General features: G+C 45.7%; 1 non-coding gene across 1 annotated transcript; it reads left to right on the top strand.

Annotated features, from left to right (window-relative positions):
- The first annotated feature begins 5,837 nt into the window (after positions 1 to 5,837).
- On the top strand, positions 5,838 to 5,944 carry LOC113767221. Its single transcript, XR_003467939.1, has one exon. It is a non-coding gene; the product is annotated as a small nucleolar RNA R71 (small nucleolar RNA).
- The last annotated feature ends 738 nt before the right edge of the window (positions 5,945 to 6,682 follow it).

Here is a 6,682-nt window from a genome sequence, read left to right as displayed (position 1 = left end):
ATTGGGGAGGCAGCCCACGGCGGCGCGCAATGGGTGGAGGAGCAGAGCTGGGCAGCCGCGAGAGAGCGGCGGTGGCTCGCAGTGTGGCCGCGGCTGGAGCGTGAGGGAAGTGGCGGCTGCGCCGGCCACTGGAGTCGCGGGCCTTTTCGAGGAGTTGCTGGCAGGAGTGGAAGGTGGCGGACGGGCTGGAAGTAGATGGCGGTGTCCGTGTGCAGAGCACGGCTGCTGGACAGAGGCTGCTGCGCGTACCCGTGGGCTTGTGGCCACGTGCGGAGGAAGTCGCGTGGGCGACGGTGGAGATTTAGCAGCGGCGGCGTCGATGGAGCTTCAGCAGCGAAGCAGATCTGGCGGAGGGTTGACGTCCGTGGGCGGCGAACGGATGTGGGGGGCAGCGGGGCCGTGGGTGTGTGGCAGCGTGCGTGAGTTGGGCGGCGGGCAAAGGGAATCGGACAACAGAGAAGAAGAGGAAACAGGGGAGAAGAAAGAAAGAAAAGGGAAAGAAGAAGAAAGAAAGAAAGAAAAAGAAAGAAAAGAAAGAAAAGAAAAGAAGAAAAAGAAAAAGAGAGAAATTGATTTTATTTATTTTTCTTTTTTTTTTTAAAAAAAATTTTGAAACTAAATCTACTGGTGATAAGAAATGTTGAAGTTTTTTTTGTTTTTATTTTTATTCTTTTCTTTTTCTTTTTTTCTGTTTTTTTGAATCCTTACCTTTCCCGCGAACGTGACGCGGGCACGTCAAGAGAGCAAGAGAGCTCCCAGAAGTTTCTGGTCGTGAGCTTCCTGCACATCACCACGGGGGCGCGTCATGAGGGTAAGAGAGCTCCCAGAAGTTTCTGATCGTGAGCTTCATGCACGTTACCACGCGGGCGCGTCATGACTGAAGGGCACCTATAAATCAGCAAAAACAAAAACTGAAACCCAAAATCAATCGAATTCAAGAAGAACACATCTAAACTACCACACGAAAATGAACAAACAATTAAAAGAAACAATTGGGTTGCCTCCCAAGGAGCGCCTTTCTTTAATGTCTTTGGCTAGACATGGTAAAGTGTCACTGATTAAGACACGGTGGTGCGTCTAGATGTACTGTCTCCACTTCTCCACCTGAAAAACTTTCGTAATAGTGTTTGAGACGGTGTCCATTCACCACAAACTTGTTGTCTGTCTTAGCACTTCGGATTTCGACTGCACCATATGGAAAAACGTGAGTAACAATAAAAGGTCCAATCCAACGGGAACGTAGCTTACCTGGGAATAGCTTGAGCCTTGATTGGTATAGGAGGACCTTCTGACCAACTTCAAATGTTTTTCTTGAAATTTGTTGGTCATGAAATGTCCGGCTTCTCTCCTTATAAATTAATGCATTTTCGTAGGTTTCGTTCCGGATCTCCTCTAATTCCTGCAAATCTAACTTCCGTTGGGCACCGGCCTCCTCTAAATTCATGTTGCATTGCTTAATCGCCCAAAAAGCCTTGTGCTCAAACTCCACTGGAAGGTGACACGGCTTCCCAAATACTAACCTGTACGGCGACATCCCTATAGGAGTCTTATATGCCGTTCGATAGGCCCAGAGTGCGTCCTCCAACCTTTGACTCCAGTCTTTCCTATCGGGGCGCACCATTTTCTCCAAAATGGATTTAATCTCCCGATTCGATACTTCCGCTTGACCATTAGTCTGCAGGTGGTACGACGTCGAGACCCTGTGGAGTACACCATACTTGCGAAACAACGCAGCAATGGTTTTGTTGCAGAAGTGCGTTCCCCTATCACTGACAATAGCTCTTGGCATTCCAAATCGCACAAAAATATTAGCCCTGATAAAATCTGCAACTACTTTCGAGTCATTAGTCCTAGTGGCCTTAGCCTCCACCCATTTAGATACATAATCAACTGCCAGCAAAATATATATAAAATCAAAAGAAGTAGGAAAAGGCCCCATGAAATCTATACCCCAAACATCAAAAATTTCAACAAAAATCAACGGGACTTGGGGCATTTGATCTCTACGGGCTATATTATCTACCCTTTAACAGCGATCACATGACTTACAGAACACATAGGCATCCCTAAACAATGAAGGCCAATAAAATTCACTTTCTAAAATCTTGTGAGCAGTTCTCTTGGATCCAAAATGACCTCCACAGGCAAAAGTATGATAGAAAGCTAAAATCGATTGAAATTCCACTTCACTTACACATCTCCGCATCACTTGATCTGCACATCTCTTCCATAGGTACGGGTCATCCCAGATAAAATACTTGGCGTCGCTCTTCAATTTATCCCTCTTCGATTTTGGCCAACCTGCAGGAAAATTACCAGTTACCAAATAATTGACCAGATCAGCATACCAAGGCAATTGAGAATTTAAAGAAAATAAATGCTCTTCAGGGAATGCATCTTTCAACGGCTCGCTCTCCTCCCCAACTGGTAAGCGACTCAAATGGTCTGCTACTAGATTCTCTGAGCCTTTTTTATCCCTTATCTCTAAGTCAAATTCCTGCAGTAGCAATATCCACCTGATGAGCCTCGGTTTGGCATCTTTCTTGGTCATCAGGTACCTTAATGCTACATGATCAGAAAATACAATTACTTTAGCACCTAGCAAATATGACCTGAATTTCTCTAAAGCAAAAATTACTGCAAGAAGCTCCTTCTCAGTAGTGGAGTAATTCAGTTGAGCTCCATTCAGTGCTCGGGACGCATAGTAGATGACGTGAGCCGCCTTTCCTACTCTTTGCCCCAGTACAGCCCCAACAGCATGATCACTGGCATCGCACATGATCTCAAATGGCAAACTCCAATCGGGGGGCTGGATGATTGGGGGTGAAGTCAACAGTTCCTTCAACTTGTCGAAGGCTCTCTCACACTTGTCATCAAACTCGAAGGCTACATCCTTTTGCAAGAGTTGGAACAACGGGGCCCCAATTTTTGAAAAGTCCTTGATGAACCTTCGATAAAAACCTGCATGTCCAAGAAAAGAACGCACCTCCCGCACATTCACGGGGTAAGGCAATGCAGAAATAACGTCTATTTTAGCCTTGTCAACCTCAATGCCCTTAGACGATACAATATGACCCAGGACTATCCCGTGCTCAACCATAAAATGACATTTTTCCCAATTAAGCATAAGATTAATCTCTATACACCTTATCAGGATCAATTTCAGGTTATCTAGACATGTATCAAAACTATCACCATACACACTGAAATCATCCATGAAAACTTCAATTATTTTCTCCACATACTCAGAAAAAATACTTACCATACACCTCTGGAATATTGCAGGTGCATTGTACAACCCGAATGGCATTCGTCTGTAGGCAAAGGTCCCGAACGGGCACGTGAAGGTTGTCTTCTCTTGATCCTCTGGTGCAATTGCTATCTGAAAATATCCTGAAAATCCATCCAAAAAGCAATAGTAAGCCCTACAAGCTAGACGTTCAACCATCTGGTCAATGAAAGGGAGAGGGAAGTGGTCCTTTTTAGTGACGACGTTTAGCCTACGGTAGTCTATACATTGCCTCTATCCAGTGGGTTTGCGCACTGGCACGAGCTCACCCGTTTGGTTGGCCTCCACCGTCACCCCTGCCTTCTTTGGGACTACCTGGACCGGGCTCACCCAAGGGCTATCTGATATTGCAAAAATAATCCCCACATCTAGCAATTTCAGAATTTCTTTCTTTACAACTTCCATCATGAGGGGATTGAGTCTCCTTTGAGCCTGCCGTACAGGTTTGGCATCCTCTTCTAGTCTAATCCGGTGCATACAGATGGCCGGGCTGATCCCCTTAATGTCTGCGATTGTCCAACCTATCGCCTCTTTATGCTCTCTAAGGACCCGGATCAGTTTCTCCTCATGGGTTTTTGACAGTGCCGATGAGATAATCACCGGGAGTGTCTCATTATCACCCAGATATGCATATTTCAGGTGCTCTGGTAGAGTTTTCAACTCCAGTACAGGTGCCTGCATCACAGATGGCAATACCCTCTGGTGAGGTTCGGGAGTAAAAATAGGTAAGACTTCATACCTTTTCGTGGTGGTCTGCAATGAGTGTAATGCACCTATTGTGCATTTTAGATCCTCGCTCCACTCCACCTCAGGAGTTGTCTCCAACTCGAGGTGCTTTGTTAGAGCCACCTCTAACTCATCCCTGCCAACAGTTTCAAACACTTCCTGCACTACAGGGTCAATAGCACTCACAGAGAAAACTGAACTAAAGTTGGAGTTTGAGGGATATTTCATAGTATCAAAGATATTGAAATGGACAATTTCCCCATCAAATTCCATGGACAATGTACCCTTGTTAACATCAATTTTTGTCTGTACTGTACTCATAAAGGGTCTACCTAATAACAACGGTGAGAGATCAGGGGAGTGATCATCATCCATATCAAGTACATAAAAATCAGCTGGAAATACCAAATCATTAACTTTTACCAACACATCTTCAACCAACCCATCAGGGTATGCGTTAGTTCGGTCAGCTAATTGAATGATTATTCCAGTTTCTTTTAATGGACCTAATTTCAGAGAAGCATAGATAGATTTAGGCATGACATTAATTGATGCTCCCAGATCCAACATGGCCCTTCTAATCATAGTATTACCTATCCTACAGGGGATAGTAAACATACATGGGTCCCCGCACTTGGGTGGAAGCTTTCTCTGCAGGACCGCTGACACATTCTCCCCAACAATGACCCTCTCATCTCCCCTCAACCGCCTTCGGTTGACACACAAGTCCCTTAGGAATTTGGCATATTTTGGTACTTGTTTGATCGCGTCTAACAGGGGGATATTTATCTCGACCTTGCGAAAAACCTCCAAAATCTCCTTCTCCTTATCCTGTTTCTTTGATTTTTCCAACCTGCTAGGAAAAGGAGGCGGGTTAGTTTTAACTGTAATTACTGGGTTTGGAAGTACCTTTGGGTCTGCACCACTGCTGTCCTCCCTCTCGAGCTCATTTTCGATCTTTTCCTCATCTTTATCCTTAGGGATCACAGGTTCAAACCCCTGAATTTCCTTTCCGCTCCTCAGGGTCATGGCGCTCACATTCTTCGGGTTCAACTCAGGTTGAGATGGCAGCTTCCCTTGGTTCTGGGAATCCAAACGGTTGATTGTTGTGGCCATTTGACTTATCTGATTCCCTATGTCCTGCATTTCGGAGTCAGTCCTTTGCTGATTTTGCATAATGGTTGCCTCCGTCCTCTGCTGATTTTGCGCCATGGTTGTCATCATTTGTTTCATCATCTCCTCCAAAGATGGACCAGAGCTTGGGGACAGAGGTGGTCGGGGTTGGTATTGCTGCTGGTACCCTGGTGGCTTATTTGGCACAAAGTTAGACTGCCTGTTCGGTGCGAAGTTGGGCTGCATATTTCCCCCATAACTGAGATTCGGGTGGTCCTTCCAGCCGGGATTGTACGTGTTCGAGTACTGGTCATAGGGCCTTCTTGGCGCGGGCGCGTGACCAGTCATGTTCACCTGTTCTGCAGTTTCTTCCTGAAGCATTGGGCACATGTCTGCAGAGTGACCCATACCAGTGCAAATCCGGCACACCCTGGCCTGAGATGCATTCCCTACAGCCAGTTGCCTAACAAACGAGGTCAACTCAGTTAGCTGCTGCTGCATAGAGGACGTCTCTACCTCATTCACCTTACGTATTGGGACGTCCTCTCTCGAACTGAATTGTTGTGAATTCTCTGCCATCCCCTCTATTAACTCTCGTGCTTCCTGAGGGGTTTTGTTCACCAGTGCCCCTCCACTTGCAGCATCAATTATGCTCCTGTCTCTGAAAAGGAGCCCCTCATAAAAATACTGTATGAGCAACTGCTCACTTATTTGGTGCTGGGGGCACATTCTGCACAACTTCTTGAACCGTTCCCAATACTCATAGAGTGACTCCCCTGAGTGCTGCTTGATCCCGCAAATTTCTTTCCTCAGACTTGCAGCCCTGGACGCAGGAAAATATTTATCTAAGAACTTTTTCTTCAATTGGTCCCACGTGGTGATGCTACCTGGCGGTAGGTAATATAACCAGTCCTTTGCAGAGTCCTTCAAGGAAAAGGGAAATGCCCTCATTTTTATCTGCTCTTCTGTAATGCCCGGGGGCTTCATACTGTTGCACACGACATCAAACTCCTGCAGATGCTTATATGGCTCCTCACCTGGTAAACCATGAAAAGAGGGTAAAAGAGAAATCAGACCAGATTTTAACTCAAATGAAGTGTTTTCACTCAAACTCGGGAAAGTAATGCACAAAGGCTGCTGATTTAAATTAGGGGCAGCCAACTCCTTTAATGTTCGTGCATTAGCCATGGGGATTTCTTCTTGCTCCGGGTCACTCGAAGTGTCACCAAATGAATCTGTTGGTTCAACTCCTGACTCAGGTCTCTGAGATGTAGCACTGGAGTGCTCCTCTCTGAGGTGTCTTGTTTCCTTTCTCGTTCTACGCGCGATTTTCTCTACTTCAGGGTCAAAAATCAAATCACCTGTACGAGAAGACCGAGGCATACACTAGAGAAATACCAGAAAATTAGAACAAAAATGAATTTTAAAAAAAACAAATAATAACGCCAGTCCCCGGCAACGGCGCCAAAAATTGACAGGTTGTTAGCCTGTGCAATAATAAAACCTGCTCAAACTAAAAGTAATTTCTGTAGATAGCGGTAAGCAGGGTCGAAT

The sequence above is a fragment of the Coffea eugenioides genome, chromosome 3, assembly GCF_003713205.1.
Source record: "Coffea eugenioides isolate CCC68of chromosome 3, Ceug_1.0, whole genome shotgun sequence".
In the NCBI taxonomy this organism is placed as follows: Eukaryota; Viridiplantae; Streptophyta; class Magnoliopsida; order Gentianales; family Rubiaceae; genus Coffea; species Coffea eugenioides.
This window is presented reverse-complemented; position numbering and strand designations above follow the sequence as displayed.